The sequence below is a fragment of the Rhinolophus hipposideros genome (genome assembly GCF_964194185.1).
Source record: "Rhinolophus hipposideros genome assembly, chromosome: 19".
Lineage (NCBI taxonomy): Eukaryota > Metazoa > Chordata > Mammalia > Chiroptera > Rhinolophidae > Rhinolophus > Rhinolophus hipposideros.
Genome location: NC_138065.1, coordinates 29,463,928 through 29,489,882, shown reverse-complemented (window position 1 = coordinate 29,489,882; position 25,955 = coordinate 29,463,928). Strand labels below are relative to the sequence as shown.

The 25,955-nt window shown below is 40.5% G+C and overlaps 1 protein-coding gene across 3 annotated transcripts in view; it reads right to left on the bottom strand.

Annotated features, from left to right (window-relative positions):
• SOX13 (SRY-box transcription factor 13) overlaps window positions 1-25,955 on the bottom strand; it is a 205,908-nt gene that overhangs the window by 89,765 nt on the left and 90,188 nt on the right. The window contains exon 1 of one of the 3 annotated variants that reach the window (XM_081026373.1): window positions 11,851-11,866. The exons of the other annotated variants lie outside the window; for them this stretch is intronic. The gene's annotated coding sequence lies outside the window, so the exon portion shown is untranslated. Of the gene's footprint in view, window positions 1-11,850; window positions 11,867-25,955 lie in introns of those variants that run through there. 3 annotated transcript variants of the gene reach the window in all.

The window sequence follows — 25,955 nt, the reverse complement described above, 5'->3', positions numbered from 1 at the left end:
GCTCAGTTGGTTAGAGCATGAGTTCTCAACAACAAGATTGCCAGTTCAATTCCCGCATGGGATGGTGGGCTGCGCCCCCTGCAACTAAAGATTGAAAAACAGTGACTGGACTTGGAGCTGAGCTGTGCCCTCCACAACTAGATTGAAGGACAACGACTTGAAGCTGATGGCCCTGGAGAAACACACTGTTCCCCAATATTCCCCAATAAAAATTAAAACAAAATACAAAAAACCACAGGGCTTATGGGAAAAATGGGGTTAGAGATCACAATACTCAAAAACTTTGCCAGTAACATCAACAGAAGACAGGAACCTGATAAAATGGTAGCACAGTTTATACACGTTAAATGATTAAGAACTAAATAAATACTACAGTAAATCCAGCACTATACATTAAAACAGGTCTGAATTGTATATATGGAAGTGGTGTTGGAAGGGGAGCAGCTTATGAGTTATAGTGAAGTAGTGGAAGGAAGCTTATAAGATTGGAGAAAAACATTATAATACCAGATATGGATGGGTATAGTTATAACACTCTGTGGACTTAGGTAGGGGTAGAAATTTGAGGGGCGTACTTGTGTATATTTTGCATATTCCTACACTCCTTGGTTCACCTGGGTGAATTTTTCTCCATTCACCTAATTTTTCTCAGGGCACAGTCAAACATAAGCAAATGCAGAATTCACATTATGCTCAATTCAAATTGCTCCCTCATCAGACTGGAACAAATTCATGTTTCAAAAACAAGCCTCATAGCAGAACTGCCTGTATCTTTGTTTATATCATTTCCTAAGCTATCGTTCATCTTCTTTCTCCTTTTTGTCTGGCCAATTCCACCTTTGCTTCAAGGTCTATTTTCCATTGCCTCTTTTATTATCTACAAGCACTTTATCTTCTTTGAACATTCCTATGTTTCCTTCTCACTTCCATTTTACTGTCATCTTGAAATCTCATAATATCATTTGCTCTACTACATGTGAACATGCGGATCTCTCCACCGAGCTGTAAACTACCTGAGGCAGGGGTAACCTCCAGTGCATTGTATCTTTTTGCTCATCTCCCAGTACTCATCCTAGGACTGTGTCTTGCACGCAATGGCTGTGGAAAAACATTTGTTGATTTGATTTTGATCTTGAGGCAGGACTAGATGAGGCCTCTTTCATATCATAGCTTGGTGCCTAATGAAAGCAGCAGGGTCACTTGTGGAGAAAATGCAGACCAGGAATGAGTAGAAGAAACCAGAACCTGAGAGCAAAGATAAATGTGGTGCTAAGTAGTGGTGTGCTAATGAGTCTCAAGAAAGGGAAAATGTTCAATGACCACACTTTGGCCAGTTTAATCAGGGATTTAATCCTAGAATGCCTGAGTTTTGAACAGAATTTTGAAGAAAAGAAAGAAAATTTTGATTCAGAATTTAAAACTTCTTACCTACAAGGACAGTACTCAATCCTTGGTAGTGGACACCGAGTCCACCACCACAGCACAAATTACTACCTCCTAAGAAGTGAAGGGTAGGATGAGTTAGATTACTCTTCACAGATAGCAGGCAGAGTCACAAAATAGATGATAAGAGCAATTTAGTCACCAAAAGTTAGGGGTTGGGGAAGGGATTGGAGTAACTTTGGTGCCTTACATTGATCTGAGAAGTAAATATGGGTCTGGCCTCATCATTGTTCATTCCAGGAGGCATCATTCAGGTAGATGGCAGCCTCTGTGAACCTCCTGTATGCCAACTGGATATGAGTATTTTATTTATTTATTTATTTATTTATTTATTTATTTATTTATTTATTTATATTGGTGAAGGGGAACAGGACTTTATTGGGGAACAGTGTGTAGTTCCAGGACGTTTTCCCAAGTCAAGTTGTCCTTTCAATCTTAGTTGTGGAGGGCGCAGTTCAGCTCCAGGTCCAGTTGCCTTTGTTAATTGCTATTGTTAGTTGCAGGGGGCACAGCCCACCATCCAAACCAGCAACCTTGTGGTTGAGAGCCCACTGGCCCCTGTGGGAATTGAACCGGCAGCCTTTGGTGTTAGGAGCTCAGAGCTCCAACCACCTGAGCCCATGGAAATGAGTCTTTAAAAGGGACAACCACAAAATGGCCTCAGAGTTTTTGAAAAATAATTTGGGGAACGTAATCAATAATGTTGTAAAGATTTTGTAGGGTATCTGATGGACACAGGTCCCATCTGGGAGACCACCTCAGGGAAGGTGTAGATGCTTGAGCAATGTACTGTACACCTGAAGCTGAACAATAATGAATGCCAACTATAATTTAAAAAAAAAAAAAAAGGGACAACCTCCCCCAGGTTGGGGGAATACATGGGGGCAGGGGGTAGCACAATACTAGCACTTCTTCAAGGGGTCTAATTAGGGTCTGTGGCAAAACAAACAAACAAGCAAAACCCTGCATTATTAACTCTAAAAGTTCAAGTTTACAGTTATTTTACATGAGCCTTACACATTTATCGGCAGAAGCTGAAATCCTTTCTCCACCTTTCACAACTCATAAAGCTCTCTTTTGGGGGTCACCCTCCCTTCATCTCCGTAAGGAGCCCAGAGGCCCTTATATTTTCCTAAAAGAGGTGAGAAAAACTGTACCCATCGTAAGTTAATTGGCTGGGCCCTGTAAATTAGACTGATAAAAGACAGATTAACAAGAGGAAAAGAAACAGAAGTTGGTTAACATGCACAGCCAGATATACATAGGAGTACTCAGTGATGAGTAACTCAGAAGGGTGGTTAGAACTTGGGCTTATAAAGTATCTTGGCAATAAGTTTTTAGAGAAGCAACAAGATGAAGGAAAAGGACTTTGAGTTTCTAAGGCAGCGCTTGGTGGGAAGGTAAATATACTCGTATGGGAGCACTAATGGGTGATAGGACTTGTTTCAGTAAAGTTTGTTATATAGATTCCTCTGGTGCCATCTTTGGGCTGATAAGGGTCTAGAGTTTTCTCCAAGGATTTACCATTGTCCTTCCTGATAGAGCAGGGAGGAGGGACACCTTTACAAATTTATGCCCTGCTTTTAGGCAAATAGAGGGAGGGCAGAGAGCTTCTCTTGTGTCTGCTTATTCTCAGTTGCTTGAAAGATGGTGCCATCCTCTGTGTCCACACCCTGTATGTGCTGACCAGAGGACCTTCCCATATATCAGAGGTAGCTGGTCTGGGATGATTAGGTCATGTAAGAAAACACACAGAAACATGCTGAAGGGGTGAGAGAACATGAAGCTCTTATTACCCCAGAACTGCCCAGTGGCTATGCTGCGTGGATTAGAAGAGCACAGCTGCTGTGGCTTGCTGAGTGCTGCCAAAACAATGATAATGCCTCTATACCTGTCCACTGTTGCTGACAATTCAGAACAAATTATAAATTTGCTGAATGGTGGTCTATCCCAAACTTTAATTTTTTTTCTCTTCTCTGCCCTCCCCTAATCTGGAGGGGTGAGAAGAGGGGGTATAAGATTTCTGAGATAAATGGTTTGGGAGGAGTCAGAAGCAAACTTCTGAAAAGCTGATTTTCCAGTTTAACTGGTCAGTAAATTGCAAACTCCAGCCACTCTCCCTTCCTCCCCAAACATGACTGCTCATAGATCAGAAATTATGCTCTATTCATGTCATTGGGGAGAATCTACTGGTTTGATACAGGAGGACAGTCAAATAAACACTCTGCAATGGTTTGTAAATTTGGTTAGATTGATTGATTACTTGGCAATCATGATGATCTTTATAGAAGATGATGAAATTTAACATATGAGAATTAAAGTAACTACATGAATGATGCTAGGCTCCAACAAAAGTGTTTTGGGTTTTTTTACTAAACTGTAGGATAAAAGAATTAATTTTAATTGTAAAAATTTGACTTCATTCATTTGTAACTTTTCCCCTACAAATTGGGAAGATAGCACCATTGTCTGAATAACAACAGCAGAATCTTGCAGTCTAAGAAAAGACTTTTGAGTTGGGATATCCATAATGATCTTCAGTGCCCATCCCTGCCTGGGGAATTGCTTTGACTTGTAGAGCCCCAAAGGGCTCACCGCTGTTGAGCTCTTTGCACTAAGGACATCGGAGGAAAGAAGAGATGTTACCATCTCTAGTTTGGAGGAATAATGAGATTCTGTGTGTCCTCTGCTGTGAGACCCTTCAGAGCCCTTCAGTCCACCCTGTGTGGGTTTAGAGGCCTCTCTTTCTTTCCCATCATGAGGGATTGTTTTAATCAGCTGAGGCTTCCACAACAAAATACTATAAACTGGGTGGCTTAGACAGAAATTTACATTCTTACAGTTCTGGAGGCTTGGAAATCCCAGGTCAAGGTCTGGCAGGGTCAGTTTGGTAAAGAGCTCTCTTTCTGGCTTGTAAATGGCTGCCATCTCACTGTGTCCTCACATGGTGGGGGGAGAGACAATGAGCTCTCTGGTGTTTCCTCTCATAGGACACTAAGTCTAGAAGGGCTCCATCCTTATGATCGCATTTAACTTTAATTACTTCCTTACTTAGGGCTTCAACATATGAATTTGAGGAAAGGACACAATTTGGTCCCTAACATTCTGGCATTGCCTCCCCCAAAATTCATGCCCTATTACATACAAAACACATTTACTCCATCCTAACAGCCCCAAAAATCTTAACTCAATCCAGTATCAACCTTAAATTCTAAAGTCCCACCTAAATATCATCTAAATCAGGAAGAAATAGGTGATGGGTCCCAAGTAAGTTCAAAATTTAGCGAGAAAAATTCCATTAGATCTTAAGACTGGAGGATAAGTCTCTTTGGCTCAATGCCCCGCCTTCAGGACTCACTGAGTCAGTGGTTCCACCTCTACAGCTCTGCCAAGTTGGGGGAGATCCTGCTCCCAAGGTTCTGGGCTACCCCATCTCCAACGCTTCAGTCAGGGGCCATCCAGACTGTTGAAACCGAGGCAATGGCCCCACCCTTTGAAACCAAGAAGGTAGCCATGATGATCTCTGAATTACTCAAGGGGTCATTCTTCCCTTTTCTTGAAGAATAGCACATATGTACAGCTAAATAGCTCTATGGTCCTATTCTGTAGGATCTAAAACGTCCAACATCCTTCCTACATTTCAACTTGTTTTCTCTGTCCCCTTAGTTTACACTGCAGTGTCTTTGCTCATATAACAATATCTATATTCCTGGCTTCTACTGAGATGGCTAATTAAGTCCATGAGTTGCACCCATGATCTCTTCATCAAGTGGTTCTTTAGCCACACCCTTAGTGTTTTCATCAGAACAAGCTTTCTCATGTTTACACTATGAACAGGCTGATAATTTTCTATACCTTCCAGCTCTGGTTTGTTTTGGTTTAATAATTCCTCCTCAATCCATCTCTCTCCTTTCACATTTTACTACAAGAGCCAGGAGGAACTGATTTACTCCTTCAATACTTCACTTGGAAATCTCCTAAGCTAAATATCCAATTTTATTGTTCTCAATTTCTACCTTCCACAAAACACTAGAACATGGTTCAGCCACATTCTTTGCCACTTTATAACAAGGATCTTCTTCCCTCCATTTTCCAATAATATGTTCCTCATTTCCATCTGAGATCTTACCAGAATTGCCCTTAAGATATATATTTCTAGCATGTATGTCAAAAATCTGCCAGCCTCCACTCATTTCCCAGTTCCAAAGCCATTTCCCCATGTTTAGGTATTTGCTCCAGCAGCACCCCACTTCTTGGTTCCAAAATCTGTATTAGTCAGGGTTCTCCAGAGGAACATCACTATATATAGAGAGATTTACCATAAGTAATTGGCTCACATGATTATAAGTCCCAAGATCTGCAGTCTGTGAGCTGAAGACCCAGGAGAGCCGATGGTGTAGTTTCAGTCCAAGTTTGAAGGCCTGAGAACCATGAGAGAGCTGATGATGTAAGATTTAGTCCAAAAGCTGGCAGTCCTGAGTCCCCAGAAGAGGTTATGAATCAAAAGACAAGGGAAAACCAATGTCCTAGCTCAGTAGTCAGGCAGGCAAAGTTCCCTCTTACTCAGACTTTTTGTTCTATTCAGGTCTTCAATTGATGGGACGAGGGCACTCTGTTTTACTCAGACTACCAATTCAAATGTTCATTTCACCCAGAAACACCTCCACAGACACACCCAGAATAATGTTTGACCAAGTGTCTTGGTACCTGTGCCTCATTCGATTTGATCCATAAAATCACCCATCACAGGGATCATCCAGGGAGGTCATAATAGATGATGTAAACCTATCCTTCAACAAGCTTTGAGCATATGCTAGGTACAAGGACCTACTCTTTGAATGTCAATTTAATTCTGTTCAGTATGATTTGATTCCAACTGTGCAATAGATTGTTTCCACAGATGGTGAGTTCAGCTCTACAGAGGTCTTTCTGGAGGTGCCAGCTGGATGGCCTGGTCTGGCTCACAGTTTCTATGATTCTAGGCTCTGGATGCCGATACTGTCATAAAATAGGCAGGTGTTGTGGGAAGGCGGGGAGCGAGAAGCTATACTATATCAGTGTTTCTCAAGGATTCTGTGAATTACAGTGCTTGTTAAAATGCAGATTTTGATACAAAAGCTGTGATACGAAGCTTGAGATTCTGCGTCTCTAACAAACTCCCAAGTGATATTAATGCTGCTGATTCAGGGACTACACTTTGAGTAGCAAAGTACTAGATGAGCTTTAAGGTCCCTTCTAATTCTCCAAATTTGGTTCAATTCAGCAAGTGTTCATTGAGAACTTATTATGGGCAATGATGCCATGAGGTAACCAATAAAGGTATAAAATGTGTTTCCTGTGTTCAGAGAGCTACTTATATTAAGACAGCCACATACCCCACAAATTAAGTGATGGCTCAACCTCTGAGTGTCTAGTCTCTTAGGAAGCATTTCTCCCTGAAACTTTTATATCAGTGCCTTCCGCAAAGTTTGGTCTCAATATTTTTGAGGAAACCAGGGATCTGAAATGTAGTTCCTAGAAAAATAACCTGAACAGAAGAATAAGAATAATAACAAGATGATCAGTTAGATGAAAAAATATAGGGTTCTTTCTAATTCCATGGGGGCAGCTATAGTGGGCTACAACCCTGAAAAAAACTTTGACCCAATAGTTTAGAGACAGAGTTCCTCTAGGAAGGAAAACGGTGAAGATACTTAGCGGAGAATGGCTAATACTATGGACCGGGGTCATGTGTGCTCCAAAGGGAATAGCCATTGGGCCAACTGAAAGGCCAGTGCTACCAAACAGTCTTTCCCCAAGCTAGGACTAGTCACCCTGATCTCTTAGGTTCAACTTATAGTGTTCAACTTGTGGGGAGCGATTGAGAGACAAGGAGCTGGTAAAATTATAAACAAAGATGGGAGAAAGCAGTGGCTCTGGAGTTGGTATGAGGAGCACTTGCTGGGACAAAGGAGGAAATGGGCAGAAGAGCAAGGTGAGACCTATTATGGTCTTGGCTATTAAATGAACGGACAGCCACAAGAGCAGAAAACACTTGCTGAGTAGGCTTTTTTATAGTGAATATCTCAGTCTAGCCTTGTGATTGTTGGTGATGGCAGAATCCACTTCCCTGAATAATCTTCCTCACACACCCCAGTTCTCCAGTCCTAATCTCCACTCTCTCCTCTCCATGGAGACCCTTGTAAGGTTGAGGGCAACTGAAAGGCATGATAGAGACCCTCCCTGCTTGGCCCCTTGGTTCCCCCTCTTCTCTTCCCACCTCCCCTCCCCCCCACCCCCACACACTCTAACCAGGCCAGTGACTTGAGCTCAGAATGCCGAATGCCTGGAGCTGGTGGGGGTTGGAAGTGGAGGAGGGGGAGGGAAGGAAGAGGAGAATCAAACAGAAACCTTCTCATCTTTCTATCAGCAGCCATGCAAGGAATATTGTTCAGCATGGCACAAAAGCAGCACTGAAAATAGCTGCAGCCAGAGCGGGGCTGCCAACCACTGCCTGAGATAACGTCTACTTGGAGACACTGGTGTCTTTGTGGGGCTGTCAGTGTCCCTATTGTTCCTGAGCCTATTGCCTGGGGAATATTGTTCCCAGCTTTTGTCTCCCCCGGTTCACTTTTGTTTGCCTTTACTTACCATTTCATTCCTGCTCCCTTTGTGCTTTCCCATCCCCTCCTTTGTCTTTCTCTCTCTTAAGCCTGCCTGTGGCTGTGGATTGGTGCCCAGGGAGACAATAGGCCCTACCCCCTCCCAACCCACCGCCTCACCCTGAACTGCGGTGAACCACACACAATGCATAGTTCCATTTCTTCTCTCTCTCCCAAGTGGCACCCAAGATGTCCCAAAGGTGGGAGAGGCTTAAGGGAGGGTGGGCTCCAAGCTACCCACTCCTGTCCTGGTAACAGGAAAAGCCAGTGGAATAGTTGGTTCCCAGAGGAAGTCTGAAATGCCTGGAGTGGGTCTCTGCCTCTTTCTGGATCTCTCTCTTATTTTTAAATAGGTTTTTGGTCCTGTCAAAGGAATAAGGACACGCTCACACTTCACATCCCGAAACCCTCTCTCAAGTACCCAGCCCTTACTTCTCTGACCAGGGCACTCAGCTTTCCTCCCCTCCCTCTCAGCCTCCTGGATCAAAGCGACTTCTGTTTATTTGCACATTCAAATCCAGACTGCCTCCAGTAACCCGATCCAGTCAGGCGCCAGAATGGTGCAAGAGAAGCCCCGCCTGCACCCCTTCCCCCATCTAACAGTCCTTTTGGCAGAACTGGGTAAGGAAGGGAACAGGGGTCTCCTGGGGTCAGAGTTGGGAGTGGAAGAGGAGCTGGGCTCTGAGAAAAAAACGAGACCTCCAGCGCCTTTAGAATGGCCTCTGGTCCTCTTACCTCAGTGGCAGGGGGAAACTAAGTCATCAAAAGAGATTTACAAAACACAGGAATCCAGCCCTGAGTTTGCCTGCCAACCCCCAGCACACTCAGGTGTCCAATTGCAGTCCTGTGGAGAGATTCCTTCTAGTTCTTGCTAAGAGAGGACAGGCCCCAGGTAGCACTTAAGGGGGTGGGGGGGGCTGACTTGAGGTTTCAGGAGCAGTTAATAGAAAGTGCTTTTTCTTCTACCTCCCACAACTTCCTGCCTCTATACAGATGGGGACAGTGATTGGAGAAGTGAGGAAGCTTTTACTTTGGGGTGGGGGAAGGCTGGGAGCAGGGATGTAGCCTGAAACCAGAGAGGAGGCTTTACTCTCTCATTGTTCCAGTTCCAAGGACATTGGGAATAATCTCTAGAGAGTCATTGTTTCAAAAGCTGGAAATTGGGTAGGGGATTTCCGGAAAGTTTGAATGGAAGCCAGGCTTGGCTGAGAAAAGACCTGAGGAGGAGGAAAAAGAGAAGGAAGGGGAACAGGAAGGGGAGGGGGTAGTCTGGGGTTAGGGAAAACAGCACTGGGCCTTGAGGATAAATCTGGCCTCCTGATTTCACTGCTTCTTTTTTTCTGATTCTTGCCTGCCCTTCTGCCCCATCCCCCTTCTCCAGCCAAAATTAGCTCTAGATTCTTAATACTCTTAAGCTTAAAGAGAAGCAAAAATAATTTTCCCCTGCCTTGAGGGCAAGAAGTGGATCTGACCCACCTGCAGTCTTAGTTCATAGCACAGAACCCTGAGCCCAGAGCCTGATAGAAGCTCAGGATATGTGTGAAGAATGAATGAACGAATGAATGAAGACAGCATAAACTCTTGATCCGAGAAAGTCCCTTTGACTATTCCAGGACTTCCAGGAGTGTAGGCATGGAATCAAAAATTTGAGGTGAGAAAAACCTAAAGGTGGGGATAATGAGGATTTGAAGATAGTTCAGGCACATGGTGCAGAATGTGGGTGGACATACTTCGGACAGCAAAGGCACAGCAATGCAGAACAATATTTGGCCTCTAGAATGGAATCCCCTACATCAAGTCTCTTTTCCAGTTCACCCTACAGAGTCTGAGCTATCTTTCAGAGATACAGATGTGATCACATCTCTCCTCTGTGTAAAACTATTTGGTGGCTTCCCCTTGCCTCCAGGCACCTGTGAGTCTTTGAAATTTGAACTCCTCAAGGACAGGACAATCTTGATTGTTCCCTGTACCCACCACAGGTAACTGGCATCTAGCCAGCACTGAAGCCACTCAGTAAACCTGGAACTGAATTAACTGGCAATTGTGTGAGTTAATTTTGCCAGTGTCATAGTGCTCCATGGTATTGCAAGGTTGGTAATAGTCAATGATTTTGACACTTAATGTTTTATCCATTTTATAGCGATTGATTTGATCTTTGAAAGGAGCCAAAAGCCAGGAAAATTAAACCTTCTGTTTATTTAAAAAATTGAGACATCCCATCTAACTAGAATATAATTGAGAGCAAAGTAAGCTAATGTACACTGTAGGGCAACCAAAAGTGATGGTATAAAGGCAGTATATGCAATTTATTTGAGACAACAAAATATTTCCCTTGTAACTAGGGATGGCCAATGAAATACAAGTGGAAGAGAACTTCCACTTGTCTGGGAACTTCTCTTAAAGGGGGCTGACTCAGGTAGGAAGCACACCTTTTTGACCTTATCTTTCTCTTTGTCCTGCTGGAATATGATTGTGATGACTGGAGATCCAGCAGCCATCTTGTGACTGTGAAGGGACATTGGATTTACAAGCCTTCTGCTAAAGAATACCAAACTGAAAAATAGAAGTGCTTGGGTCCCTGATGACTGAGGAGCCACAATTCTAGCTTCAAACTGCCTATCTGTGAAATTTATTTAAGTGGGGTTAAAAAAAAAAGCTTTTAAAGATTAAGCCCTTTTACTTGGGCCTTCATTATTAGAAGTCAAGAACAAGTCTCACTAATATAGTAGCATAATGTATACCAATGAGAAAATAAATTTCTATACTATTTCTTTCTGCCTGCTGAACTGGTAGAAAAAAAGAAAAGGAGAATCCTGTGGGTTTTCAAAGTGATGTTGCAAGGTAAGTTTGGAGGCGGGGGCTAGAGAGTGTACAATAAAACAGGAGGAATCATTTTGAGGTGGCTAGGGAGCAGTGAGAAGCCAAGCAACATGCAGAAGATTGCTATGGATGGGTGCATGGGCATTAGAATAAAGAGGCAGTCGATAGCCTTAAGTAAGAGAACAGGGGAACTCTCTAGAAGAAGACACAAAAACTAAACAAACAAACAAACAAACAAACCAAAAAACCAGAAGTTTATTAATATTAATGGCACTTAGAGTATATCCAAATAGTTCTATAAACTTCATCAGATGTCTGAGGAGCATCAGGCTTTTGCAACATGATACCAAAATGAATAATTCGAAATGATGAGTGCATGTCATCAGAACATGTCCACTCCATTTAGTAATGCAGGAGCCAAATGCTGGGTCAAGATAGCAGGTGCAGCAGATGCTGAAACCTCCTCCTCCTTCTCTGAAGGAGAAAATCAATTTTAAAACTCATAGCCACTCTGAAAACAAGAAAGGGAAAAATTAAAAGCTACCAACGAGATCTGAGAACAGGTTATTTACCAAGGAACAAGAATTAGATTGATACCAGACTTTCTCATATAGAACAGCAAATGCCAAAAGACAATGGAATAAAATCTTCAAAATGGTGAAATAAAATAATGCTAAAATTCTATGCTTAGTGAGACTACTATTCCAGTGTAAAGGTAAAATAAAGACATCTTTAGGGATGCAAGGACTCAGAAATTTTAGTAATCACAGATCCTCACTGAAAGAGCTGTTTCAACAAGAGGAAAAGTGAATCCTGAAGGAGACTTTGTGGGATGAGAAGTTCAACAGAAGATTTTACATATAGCATGTATAATTTTTTGAAAAGAAAGTACATAGGTAAGTGATAGTACAGCAACAAACTACATCCCCAAATCCCCAAAGCTTACAATCGTAAAGGTGTATTTCTTGCTCATGTCAGCTCAGCTGTAGGTTGGCTAGGGCTCAGCTCTGTATGTCTTCTTCATTCTGAGATTTAAGTGGAAGCAGAAGTTTCTGTTGGAGAGAAAATGTTTCCACAGCAGAGTGAAAAGAAAACTAGAGTGCCATCGTTATTAAAGCACGAGATAAGAAGTAGTACATCACCCTTTAAACCATAAAACAAGCCAGGTCCCAAGCCTGCCATGTATGGGATATGTCTTAAAAATCATGTGAGAATGGGAGGAGGTACATATAATTCTACCAGAAAAGGGCATAAATAATTTGGGAACAGTAGTAATACAATCTACTACAATAGGCAAAAAGACTGGAAAAATATGAGTGTTACAGCCCTGAATTCTAGAGAGGAGAATGTAGGTAATTGTATTCTGTATTTTCAAAGTTTTCAAAAAAAAAAAAAAAAGAAGACAAAGGAAAAGTTTAGGTCCTCTAGAAGATCCACTAGTATCTGCTTTTTAAAGTTTAATATTAATCTTGTGAGTGTAGGGAGGAAAAAAACTTTCTCCGGCTGGGGCCCTGGGAATTAAACAAAAGATTAACAATAGAAAAACAGTTTATTAACATATGCAGAGTGCATACACATGGAGGTGGGGGTGGGGTACTCAGTGATGAGAAACTCAAAGGAGTGGTTAGAACTCAGGGCTTATATAACATCTTAATAAAGAACAATACATTTGTAGAGAAGTGACAAGACAAAGGAAAATGAGTTTAGGTTTTAGGGGTGGCAAACTGTGGGAATGTAAGTATGCATATATGGGGAAGCTAATGGAAGATAAAGTTCTTTTTCATTAAGGCTTGTTTGCAGACCCATCTCAATGCTAACTTTCCATCTTCTTCACAGCCATAAAACTCCCCCAGGAGAGGAAATTTATGGCAGTCCTCATTTCTCAGAAGTTTCTGCTTTTAGTCAGATAGAGAAAGCTTCTAGGAAAGGTTTTTTCTGCATCTGTTGATTCTCATTTGCTTCCAAGTCAAAATAACCGTTGTATCAAAGTGACACATTTTGGGGTGGTATATTCTGATCTCCTACAGGAGCATTTGTTCGTATCAGTAATAGTCTTCCCATTTACTTTTTTTATTTTAAGGGGAGGCGCAGCTCACAGTGACCCATGCAGGGATTGAACTGGCAACCTTATTATTAGCACCACACTGTAACCAACTGAGCTAACCGGCCACCACCACCACCACCACCACCACCACCACCACCACCACCAGAGGGGTGGTGGTCACCCCTCTCCCCCATTTAATTTTTTAAAGAAACAGAGATGTAATATGGTTTAGAAAAAACAAAATAAATGAGATAATAGAATTTTGGGGCTTAGAGCGTAAAACTTATGCACATTTCCAAATGAATCTGGCTTCCTGATGTTTTATTTTGTGTAATTATTACTTTGAATACCATAGAACTATAAATAATTAAAAGTACAACTTCATTTAAAAATGAAAAGGCACCAAATAATATTGAGTACAAAATATTGGGCAGTGAGAGAATCATAAAGAAATGTGTTTACCAACAACTCAGGTATTTTCAGTTATCAAGAAAAATTGTGAAAGATTTTGAAATGGATCAAAGAACTGCTGGATATCTTCAACGGAAAACTATGCATTTTTTAGAGCACACCCCTTGTAGGTTGTCTGGTTCTCTGCGGTTTGGACTTTTCATTGTCTTTGAGCTATTTTACAACATTGTAAATTGTAGATAACATAGCAGTGCAAATAATTCTGTTTTATACACATGCAAATGAATCCTAGCCAGTGAAGGGACAATTGATTTCTTTTCCCTCCTACCACCTATCCCTTCCAAAAACACTAGTTTTGCCTCTATTTGTAGATTCATTTTTATGGACTACATATATGTCTAGTCTTTGAATTCTCCTTTAAACTGGTTGAACCATCTTACTTATTTCTTCATTAATCGAGTTAAATAAAATCTTTGACATGTGTTCATTTTATATTTGTAAGGGCATCTGATATCATTTTATTTTTTTAAAAATTACCCTTTAACACTGAATATTCCACAGAACTTCATTTATTATGAACACTTATTAGGAGTCAGCCTCTGATGTTATGTTTTTGCAAACATATAATATGAGACAATATTTTGAATTATTAGCTATTGCCTTTTCCCCATGATTTTTCCTTGACTCACATACCATTTGACCAAAGCCTGTTTCATCAGATTTTCTCTCTTAGTAATATAAATTCAAAGACAACTATGAATTCTCAAGCTGAGGGTGAGGTGAAAGCAACTTGGCAGTAATGGGTCTCCCATCTTCTGTGGGATCATGGCTGGAGAGGAGGCATGCTGGAGGAGGAAGAGGCAAGTGGCCTACAGCTTGTTTCCTGACTGCTGTCTGCTTCCTGCATCCTGACTCTCTTGGCAGACTTTGATTTATGAAAATTATCCAAAATTACTCCAATAAATTTTATTTTTTGATTTACCTGATGAGACCTGATTTCTGTTATTTGCAATCAGAATAAGTTTTCTTATTTTTTTTATTGGGGAACAGTGTGTTTCTCCAGGACCCAACAGCTCCAAGTCTTTGTCCTTCAATCTAGTCGCGGAGGGCGCAGCTTAGCTCCAAGTGCACAGGGGGTGCAGCCCACCATCCCATGTGGGAATCGAAACGGCAACCCTGCCATTCAGAGCTCAAGCTCTAACCAACTGAGCCATCAGGCCGCCCCTGCAATCAGAATAACTTTAATCAAAACAAATGGAATTAAGAAGGAGGGCATAAAGCCATTCCCCTGGTTAAACTGAAGTCTCTGCCTATCCTGCCTGAATCCTTGTATCTGGAGAAAAACACCCAACCTCACTGACTCGTTCTCACTTTAAATTCATGATTCAGTGAATTTTCAGACTGTCCAGCAGTCATCTTTTGCTCCCTAATCTCTTCCCTCTGTGGCTCTCTTCTCTCTCCTTATACCTCCACATTGTCACCCTGGGCAGTAAACCTGGCTTGCTTTTTCACCAAGAAAACTGAAACTATTATCACCACTTTCACTCACACAGCTTCCAAGATGTCATGATGTCTTGGTTTCCTTTCTACCCCACAGATTCTTCCTTCTGTCTCCTTTGCTAGTCTCTCTTCTCCTAAGCCTCTAAATCTGTGTTGTCCAGTATGTTTCACATGGCTACAAAACACTAGAAATATGGCTAGTCTAAATGGGATTACTTACTGTAAGTACTCAACACATGCAAAACTTCAAAGACTCACTGAGAAAAAAGGAATATAAAATATTTCATTAGTAATCACATGCTGAAATGATAACATTTTGGATATCTTAGGTAAAATAAAATATGGTTTAAAATTAATTTGACTCATTTCTTTTTCTTTTCTTTTTTTTTTTTAAATGTGGCTACTAGGCAACTTATAATTAATGTGGCTCACATATTTTTATTGTCAACACTGCTCTAAATGTTATTGTGCTTCAGGCTCAGTCTTTGATGCTCTATTCTTTCTCTACTCTTACTCTCCCATTCAATTTTATGGCTTTAAATACTTTCTTTATATGTGTCAACATATATCCCAGACTTCTCTCCTGAGCTTCTGACATGTGTATCCAAAGGCTTGCTCAACTGGAAGTCTAATGTGCCCCTCGTACAGGCTCTCCCCTTGGCCTTCCCCACCCCAGTGGATGACAACTCTGTCCAGTTTTTCAAAAGAAAGCTTTGGAGTCATCTTTGACTCCTTTCTTTCTCTCAAATGCCACAGCCATTTCTTCTGGTGGGTTTACATTCAGACTATATCCAGAATCTAATCATTTTTCACTATGATGGGGTTCAGGACTCACTATCCCAAAATATGGCACCTAGACATGTGGAATGTTTTAAGCTGAAGGAGTTGGAGAAACAACAGAAGCAGGAAGGTCATTTTGACTTTCCCCCTTTCCTCTGAAGCAGGCCTAAGACCCTCAGGTTAGAGGTGCCCTCCCTATACCTGGAGGAAAAGAACATCCTTATCTCCAAGAGAAGGGAACACACTTGGAGAAGAATCTGAATGAACAGGCCTTGCTAAGTTTTCCCCAGTTTACTACACTTAGCTCATACTCTTTGCCCTATCATACCTTTCCATGACTTTCTGCTCTTCATTAAACCTAGCCTTAAAAACACTCAGATTTAACCATATTTTCAGGTCTTCATTTCCTTATGAAGGCTCTTGTGTCATGTAAAATAAATATGTATATTTTCCTCCTTCTAACCCTTTTTTTTAAAAGATTTTTTTTTTATTGGGGAAGGGGAAAAGACTTTATTTGGGAACAGTGTGTACTTCCAAGACTTTTTCCAAGTCTAGTTGTTGGCCTTTACATTCTTGGTTGTGGAGGGTGCAGCTCAGCTCCAGGTCCAGTTGCCGTTATTAGTGCCCCACCATCCCTTGTGGGAGTTGAAGAGTCGAACAGGCAACCTTGTGATTGAGAGCTCTGGCAGTCTTGGCTGGAGCACAGAGCTCCAACCGCCTGAGCCACCAGGCCGGCCCCTCCTCCTACTAATCTTTATCAGCTTAATGTTCAGACCCAACCAGGGACTCTAAGAGAGTCAAGGAAACTTTTTCTTCCCCTACAACCACTTTCCTGCCACCACCTCCCCTGCCACCACCATCATTTCTTGCCTGGATTACTGGGATAGTAACAGGTCTCCCTGTTCTGTACTAACAGGTCTCCCAGCTTATACCCTTTTGTCTATACAGTCTGTTCTCAACACAGGGCCTAAGGGATCCTTGTAAAACTTAAACGAGTGCTGTCCTTTCTCTGTTAAAAATCCTGCCGTGATTCCTCTTGTCACTCAAAGTAAAAACTAAAGTCCTTACACTGGCTAAAGGCCCTACATGATCTGACCTCCATTGTTTCTCGACCTCATCTACCACTCCCATTCCTCCTACTCCGGTCACATTGCTGTTCTTTAACATGTCAGGCATGCTCCTGCCTTAAGGCCTTCATATTAGTTGCTCCCTGTGCCTGGAATGCTCTTAGACATTTACATGGTTGAAAATCTTCAATATTCACATGCCTGAATATCTAATTCACCTCCTTCAACTCTTTGTTCAGCTGTCACATTCTAAAGGAGGTTCTGCTGTTTAAAATTGCAATCTACCTTCTCTTTACCATCCCAAACTCTTTATTCTCACGTAGGTTTACTTACGCCTTCCAATATCCTACACAATTTACTTATTTATTATACTTATTGTTTATTGTTATCCCACTCACTATCCATACCACTAGAGTGGAAGCTCTTCTGGGACAAAGAACTTGTGTCTCTTGTTTCCCAATGCATTCCAAGTGCTTACAACAGTGTCTGGCAAAATGGTAGACACGCAATATGTATTAATATCTGTTGAATGAATATTAAGCTGATCAGAGTAGGTTGATTATTCTCACAAGGTGCAATAAGACAAATTTTAGTTCAGATTGGACAAGCTGGAAACAGAACAAAAAAGCAGAACCACAACTCAGATTCTGAAATCCAGATCAATAAATCAATTATTTGCCAGGCACAAATGCAGCCAACCAAATGCTCTGATTTACTTGTCTTTTGTTTGAGAATGGTTGATACACTAGATTGGGAAAACATGAGATCCTGAAAATCTCACTGGAATATGGGGAAAGCTTCAAGGATTGCTGGAACCCTGACCCTGGTTGCCTACACCACCTCTTTTCATGTATGCCTTTCTTGAAAGAGGGCTCCCATTCCAAGGCTAGAAATGGAATGCAGTTAGGGGGCAAGGGCAACATTCCTGGGGAGATTAGATAGGTTCATTGCAACTCCTTTGTTCTGGATCTATGCCTGGAAACTGAGGCCATTAAGCAGAAAACAATTGGTGATGCTAAGAAATGGAAGACAAACAGTCTTGGCCAAGGTTTAATTTTTCAGCTCAGTAGGGATGGGGGTGCACATAACATGACTCAGCAATATTACTAACAATCTTTCATTTATTGAGCTCCTATTATGTGTCAGACACATTCTTGGCCTTGAACAAACAGTGGTAATTAATGTAAGGTTCCTCTTTTCATGGAGCTTACGTTCTGGTTGGCGAAATAGAAGACAATCGAGTGAAAAATGATTAAGATAATTTCAGATCATGGTTTTTGGTTGGCACTAAGAAGAAAATAAAAATGAAAATGTGATGGGGGCTGGGTTGTTTTATTAGGTTGGTGCAAAAGTAATTGTGGTTTCTACAATTATTCTTAACCTTTTAGGCCACAATTACTTTTGCACCAACCTAATAGAATAATCAGGCAAGACCTCTCTGAGAAGGTAATATTTCATCTGAGACCTAGATGATGAAAAGGATCCACTCATGCAATGAAAATTCAGGTAGAAAGAACAGCGAGCACCAAGGTTGTGGGTTGAAAAGGATATTGATGGAGACCAGAGGAAGCTTATGTGGTTTAAGAGTAGTGAGAGCGAGTAGAAAAGAAATAGATGAAGTTGGAAAGGTAGGATGAGGTCACACCATGCAATGGGCCGACACTGAAAGTTATAAAGAAGTGACTATCATATTCTGATTTTAGTTTCATATATAGTACTCTAAATTGTAAGGACAATTAAGAAACTAGTTCAATAGTTCAGGAGAAAGATAATCACAGCTTGAGCAAGTGAGGCAGTGATTGTGATGGAAATAATAAGACATGAATAGATTCAAGATATTAAATATTTTGGAGTGTGGAAGACAAAATGCACGGGACAATTAACCAAAGTAGCTTCTATTGGACAGAGAAAAGTAACGGGTGGATAGCTGTGTACTTTCTGTCACCCACCAGCATTTATGTGCTGTCGTGGCTGCCTCATCCAGTGAATAAGGTGGATGAAGACACACTGTAATGTTTTTATTTGACAAAAATTGCCCTATACCAGAAGTGTGTGTGACACAGAGTGTTGTCATGATGGAGGATGATTTATGGCACTCTTTAAAACACACTGTTACTAAGGTTCAATGTATCACTTCCCATATTGAAGATCCCTGCCTTTCCGTAGGATGGCACTCGGCAGCAACATTCACCATATTTTGTGATCACAACGGAAAGGCTCTGTGTCACACATTGCTTCTGGTACAGCAGTTTCTGTCAAATAAACAGATTACGCTGTTGGTGGGAATGCAGACTGGTGCAGCCGCTATGGAAGGCAGTGTGGAGGTTCCTCAAGAAATTACGAATAGAATTACCGTATGACCCAGCAATCGCTCTCCTGGATATCTACCCAAAAAATCTGAAAGCATCTCTCTATAGAGACACGTGTACGCCAATGTTCATTGCAGCTTTGTTTACGGTGGCTAAGACATGGAAACAACCAAAATGTCCTTCGATAGATGAATGGATAAAGAAGTTGTGGTATATATACACAATGGAATACTATTCGGCGTTAAGGAAAGATAATATAGGAACATTTGTGACAACATGGATGGATCTTGAGAATATAATGCTAAGTGAAATAAGTCAGACAGAAAAAGCAGAGAACCCTATGATTTCACTGATATGTGGTATATAAACCGAAAACAACAAAAGAACAAGACAAACAAATGAGAAACAAAAACTCATAGACACAGACAAGTAATTTAGTGGTTACCAGAGGGTAAGGGGGTGGGGGGTGGGTGATGAGGGTAAGGGGGATCAAATATATGGTGATGGAAGGAGAACTGACTCTGGGTGGTGAACACACAATGGGATTTATAGATGATGTAATACAGAATTGTACACCTGAAATCTATGTAAATTTACTAACAATTGTCACCCCAATAAATTTAATTAAAAAAAGTAAAAAAACAAACAAAAAAACAAAAAAACAGATTACGGTGTGTCCTCATCTACCTTATTCACCGGATCTGGCACCATGCAACTTCTAGCTCTTCCCCAAAGTCAAAAGATTCAGGACATCGAAGCAGCCATGACAGTGCTTAAAGACACTAATGAAAGAGGACTTCCAGAACTGCTTCAGAAAGTGGCAAGAATAATGGGATAAGTGTGTTCAAAATGAGGGGGAGTATTTTGAGGGGGGAATTAATCGCAATGTGTCTTTTACTGTAATGATTTTTTTCAAAATTTAAACATTCACTGTATTGTTTGATCACACATTGTACAGTCTTTCTGTGACATGTAAAAACAGGAAGTACATAAAATAAAATTATAACTAATAATCAGTATTTCAGTGTTCTGTATTAAAAATGATCTAGGTGTCTAATGAATATTCATTAATTAACAATATAGTTATCAGTTCAAGGTTTTAAGTTCCTTAAGATCTTTAAAACTAACTTCAAATTAATTATTATTAAAATAAAGTTTACCAGAATAATTATTCTATGTGGTTATAACAAATTTACACTTTTTGTAATCTTAGACATTAACTACAGCTATGTGTCACTTAATGATGGGCATACTTTCTGAGAAATGTATCATTAGGAGATTTTGTCATTGTGTGAATATCATAGAGTGAATTTACACAAACCTAGATTGTATAGCCTATTATATGATATGCCCTATTGCTCCAAGGCTGTAAGCCTGAAAGCATGTTACTGTACCAAACAACAGGAGATTAAATCAAGTACAAGAAAAAAATGATGCCATCAAGAGAAATGGTAAACATTTGATGTATGAGGGTGCTGCTGGCATAATATGCATATTGTTTTACAGCAAACTTTTTTTTATAAGTAGAAAAAGTATACTCTAATATAACCATAAAAAGCATAGTATAGTAAGTACATAAACCATTAACACAGTTGTTTATAATCATTATCTGGTATTATATACTGTACATAATTGTATGTGCTATACTTTTATACAACTGGCAACACAGTAGGTTTGTTTACACCAGCATCACCACAAATATATGAGTAATGCATTGTACTATATTATGATGACTATTATGTCACTAGGCAATAGAAATTTTCCAGCTCTATTATAATCTCTGGGGCCACCATTGTATAGATATGTCATTGACCAAACATCGTTATGCAGTGCATGATGGTATAAGTAATGCTAGCTTATTCAATCAGCAAACCTATATAATTTTTTAAATTTATTGGGGTGACATTTGTTAGTAAAATTACATAGATTTCAGGTGCACAATTCTGTATTACATCATCTATAAATCCCATTGTATATTCACCACCCAGAGTCAGTTCTCCTTCCGTCACCATATATTTGATCCCCCTTACCCTCATCTTCCACCCCCCACCACAAACCTATATAATTTAAAAAACATATCTAAGCAGAATAAAAATTTACACTTATATTCTTCTTAATACCTATTTTGGAGTCCAGGGCAGTCCACCTCAAAATATTCCACAAAGGCAAGTTGGTTTCTTTGAATTAAATTTACTTGACAAGAAGCGGGTGCAAGGACACATTGATCCTCCCTTGTCTCCCTGAATACAGGAAATAAATCTCCCCTGTGAAAGGTGCCCTCCTTCTTCTGGGGGTTGCTGAGAGAAACACCCTTATTGTTAGAGTTAAGGAATCCAGGGCTAAAAAGCCTGTATAAACAAACATTATTACTTCTTTACTAATTTACTACCCAAGTACAAAGTTTGCTTAGATTCCTTACTAATGAGCACTGAAACCTAACTTTCTTTGTTCTGTCAATTCTTCACAAATGTATCATTTCTTTGTCTAAAAGTGTATATAGCTACCAGCTTCAATTATTTCTCTGAGCATCATTTATGATCTCCCATGTGCACACATCAAATTGGTTTTTCTCCTTTTAATCTAATCTTATGTCAATTTTGTTATTAGTCAAGCCATAAGAACTCAAGAGGGGTGAAAATGGGGATTTTCCCCTCCCTGGCATCTATAACTTAGAGAAAACATACCTATTATCCCCCTTCTTCTGCCTCCCCTCCTCCCCCAACTCCAGTTCAAGCCATTGTTTCTCAGTCTAGTTGTGTAGGACACAGCTCCCTGGCTCATGCTCATATTAGGAGCCTTGTGCTCCGCCCAGCTGAGGCAGTGGGTCACTAGTGGTCGGTTTGCCGCTCACAGCAGCTCATGGCAGCTCACGGCAGCTCTCGCAGCCTTGCAGCAGCACACAACAGCCCATGCCGACCTCTGGCTGTTGCTGTTCACGGCAGCCCAGCTCCAGGGAGAGCCGTTGTTCACAATCTTAGCTACAGAGAGCTCACTGGCCCATGTGGGAATCGAACCGGTGACCTCGGCGTTAGGAGCACTGTGCTCCAACCACCTGAGCCACGAGGCTGGCCCCCTATTTTTATTTAAACCAAAATCACTAAACTAGTTCTTTTGCCATAGATTTATCTAAATAATGCTAACTTGAGTTCTTAAAATGTTTCTGGGTTCATTTCTATGAGAATGACTCTTTTTTTTCTCATTAAAAATATTAGAAGTTAAATTTCCTTAATTTCTGAGAATTTGGGAAATATTTAATTTATGTGTTTATTTATCTCTAAGCCAATCAAAATAAACTTCCCTGATATACTTTATAATCCAATTTGGTAATAACATCTGGAATTAAGAAAATATTATACATGTACACAATGAGAAATAAACACCTTCCAGACATATAAACATAGCAGACACACTGAAAGAGAAAACTTAGAGCTTCAATTCTAAAATTTCAACCATGGTCAAGCACAACCATGAGAGACTCACACAGCTAGAGAGTGGTAGATTCAGAATTCCAACCCTAGAAACCTTGCTACAAATAGATTAAATGGTCAAGTTTAACCACTTGTAGTAGTCCTATATTACAATAATGGAAAAAAATAGCTCTATCCCAATAAAGATTTCCTTTTAGAAAAGGGGAACAAAGGAAACTTCCAGGACAACTCCAGACATTGATTATCAGTCAAGCACATACCAGGTCCTGCTGGTCAGGGATACTGAGGCGAAAGGTAACACCTACAAATTTTAATGGTATTAGGTCAAGTATTTGTTTACTTGATCAGGGTATGAATTTCCTAGTCAAAGAATTCAATTGCCACAAATTCTGTCCATTGCCTTCAGACCATTCTTGGAAGCCTGCTACCTATGAATGATAGTATTTTTTGGCAGGTAGCCCAACCAATGGCTGCAAGACTGAAAAAACAATACCTCCCTCTTCCAAGAATCAATTTTTACCAATTATTCTCAAAACTAGTTGAAAGTCTGGCTGATTTCTTAGGCTAAAGCACTATAAAATCTTCACTTTTCTCCCTCAGGGCACAATACCTCTTTGGAATGGTTCTCATGTGCCAGCATTCTGAGTGAGGCTTACGCTTCACAGTATTCTGGTTGACATTTTTCGCCAGCTTCTGGGGCTGTGACTTGGACCCTCTGCTGCTCAGCCCAGGTCAAATACAGTAGAAACTTTTGCCATCTCCCTCCTGTAAGTCCCGGTGACTACACATCTGAGTAAGTCCTGCTCCTGATGAATGTATGACTCTCTTCTCTTGAGCATCACCTAAGCCATTATTCTTTCTCATTATTGTCCTTGGTATAAGCTTCTTGATTTGAATTATTTTGCACCATTCAGGGCTTTTATAAATAAGGTAGTGTATAATGTTGAGATTCTCTGGACCCATATTGTCTCTTGTTTTTTCTCATCATTTAAATATGGGTAATCAAGTTAGTCAACGAACTTCAGGTCATTCATTTTAGAGACCACTTAACTACCATGTCCAGGAGCACTCTAGTGTAAGGGTAAAGATATCACAGCTCTCTTATGTAATTTCTTTGTCGAAGTTAAAATATAAGAGATACTGTGTCCCCCTCTCTAAATTAGAAGATTTTTCAGAGCACTGTGAAAATAGTTTGATTTAGAAAAATATATGTAGACCAAATTAATAGCATTTTAGATTAAGTAACTAGGTAGAACAAGGAAACCTCTCTATCCAGTCTAGACAAAGACACCTGTAGATATTATAAGGAGAGACATTAGAAGAACAATTGCTCTGCTTTAGCTTGGAAGACAGGATCTAAAAAGACAAAGGAAAAAGTTTGGGTGCCAAAATTTTGGACTCCCCTCTGTGGAAGTAGCTGCTCTGGTCTTCCCAAAATCGCCCTAACATAAAGTGACGAACGAGATTTCCATGCAATTGCAAAACCAGAATGCTTCATTTCTACCATAAACCCTACAATCTTTCTATAATTCCCTTCCTTGGAGTAACAAAATGTTTTCAGTGCTAGGAATCTCAAATACACCTTAGATTCCACCTTTATCTCAGCCACTTCCTGTCTTGTTAGGCTTTTTCACTAGTCAACACATTTTTCTGCTCAGCAATTTCACTCCAGTTGGAACTGGAATATCATAATTTGGCCAATAATTTTATAATGGCATAGATTGATTATCCAGTGCCTGATATCTTCCTTACTAATATCTTGGACCTTGAGAAAAAGCCCTGATAGCCTCTAGGCCAAAAATTGTTCAGTTGTGGGACTTAAGGGTTAAGGTGGCTAAACCTTAAAGATCTCTATTACCCCAGCTATGCCCTTCCAAAATTGACCTTAAACCTACTACAAAACCTTCTTATCAAAAAGAGGGTATTAGCCCATTCTATTCTGTATACCACCTAAAAGACTAGCCCTTGTATTAACCCCATTCTGCCCATCAAAAAGGCCAATAGGCTCAGCAGCCAATTTGTACAAGATAGAAGAACCATCAACAAGATTGCGTTTCCTCATTTCCTTGTAACCCCCAATCCCAATTCCTCCTATTCTCAATCTCTGAGATAGCTACTTACTCTACAGTGGTAGATCTAAGCCTCATATTCTTTAGAATACTTGTCACTGAGCACATATTTATTTGTATTCATTTGGGAAACCAACAATACACATTGACAATATATGCCCAAGGGCTTGTTTTCCCCAAATGCTCAACCATAACCTTAGAGATAACCTGTTCTTACACAATATGACCACCTTCTATTATGCTTCCTATATTGAGAACCTTGCAAAATTGATTCTCAAAATTGATTTGCAGAAAGCATCAACATACAAAGGACACAATGTCTCTAAGAGTAAACTCCAATGTTATCTGATTCAAGTGTATTATCTAGGCCACAACATCACACAAAGTAGAAAGTCTCTTTCTCCTCACGTACTGGAAACAATTAACCCCACCCAATTACCAAAAGATAACATCAAGGATTTCTCAGTCTCATAGGATATTATAGACATTGGATTCCTAACTTTTTGGAATGGCTGTCCCTTTGTATGTTCTGATAAGAGCAGACTCACCCAAGCTCTTGCCCTGGGTGGCTTCTCTAGAGACTGCTTTCTGTAACTTAGATTCCCTTCAATTTTAGTATATGTGCTGCCAAAGCAAATTGATTGTGATTCCCTTAAAACATCTTCCTATCCTTGAACTCCCCAATTACAATAAAACTTTCTATATATACATGAAAGATCAGGACCAGTTTTGGGGTTCCAAATTTAAAGCTTATTTGGCCTCTCACTTGACCCAGTAACAAAACCCTACCTTCCTTGTTTGTATGTAGTGGCAGTAGCCATAAAGTTAACTGAAATCTCTGGTGACAGGATTTATATCTGTGATCCCTCTAACTTAATTGTTGTACATGGTGTGAGGTAGGGGTCCAAATTTGTTCTTTGGCATGTTGCTCTCCAGTTGTCCCAGCATCACTGTAGTGTAAATGCCTGACATTAAGCTTTTGATTGCTGAGACATCCATTTCAAAAGACATTTATTCGAATAAATATATTGCCAGCTATATGACACAGTTACTTGCAACACAACCAAATAAGAATTAGGCTGCCTCAGCCCATGAAGTTTCCTCTTTCAGAAAGCCCTGGGTCACCCAGATAACTGACCACTTGAGTACCCCGCTTCTCCCTTCCCATGACCTAATTCCTGCTGTTCTGCTTTAAATTAGCCAGTAAAGAGTGAATCCATAAAACCCTAGACACTCCACCCTAGACCCTAATAAAGTCAGAGCCCCAGGTCTGCATGCTCTCTCTCTCTGCCTGCAACTTGGCTGTGTGCCCCCTCAGGCATGCCGTGCACCCTCCAGGACCTGTCAACAATAAATCTTGCTCCTTGGTTTTCTCTGATCATTTTTGCTAAAATGCATCCTGCAATTATAATAAGAACCACAAGGGCCATTCCAGCCACAACA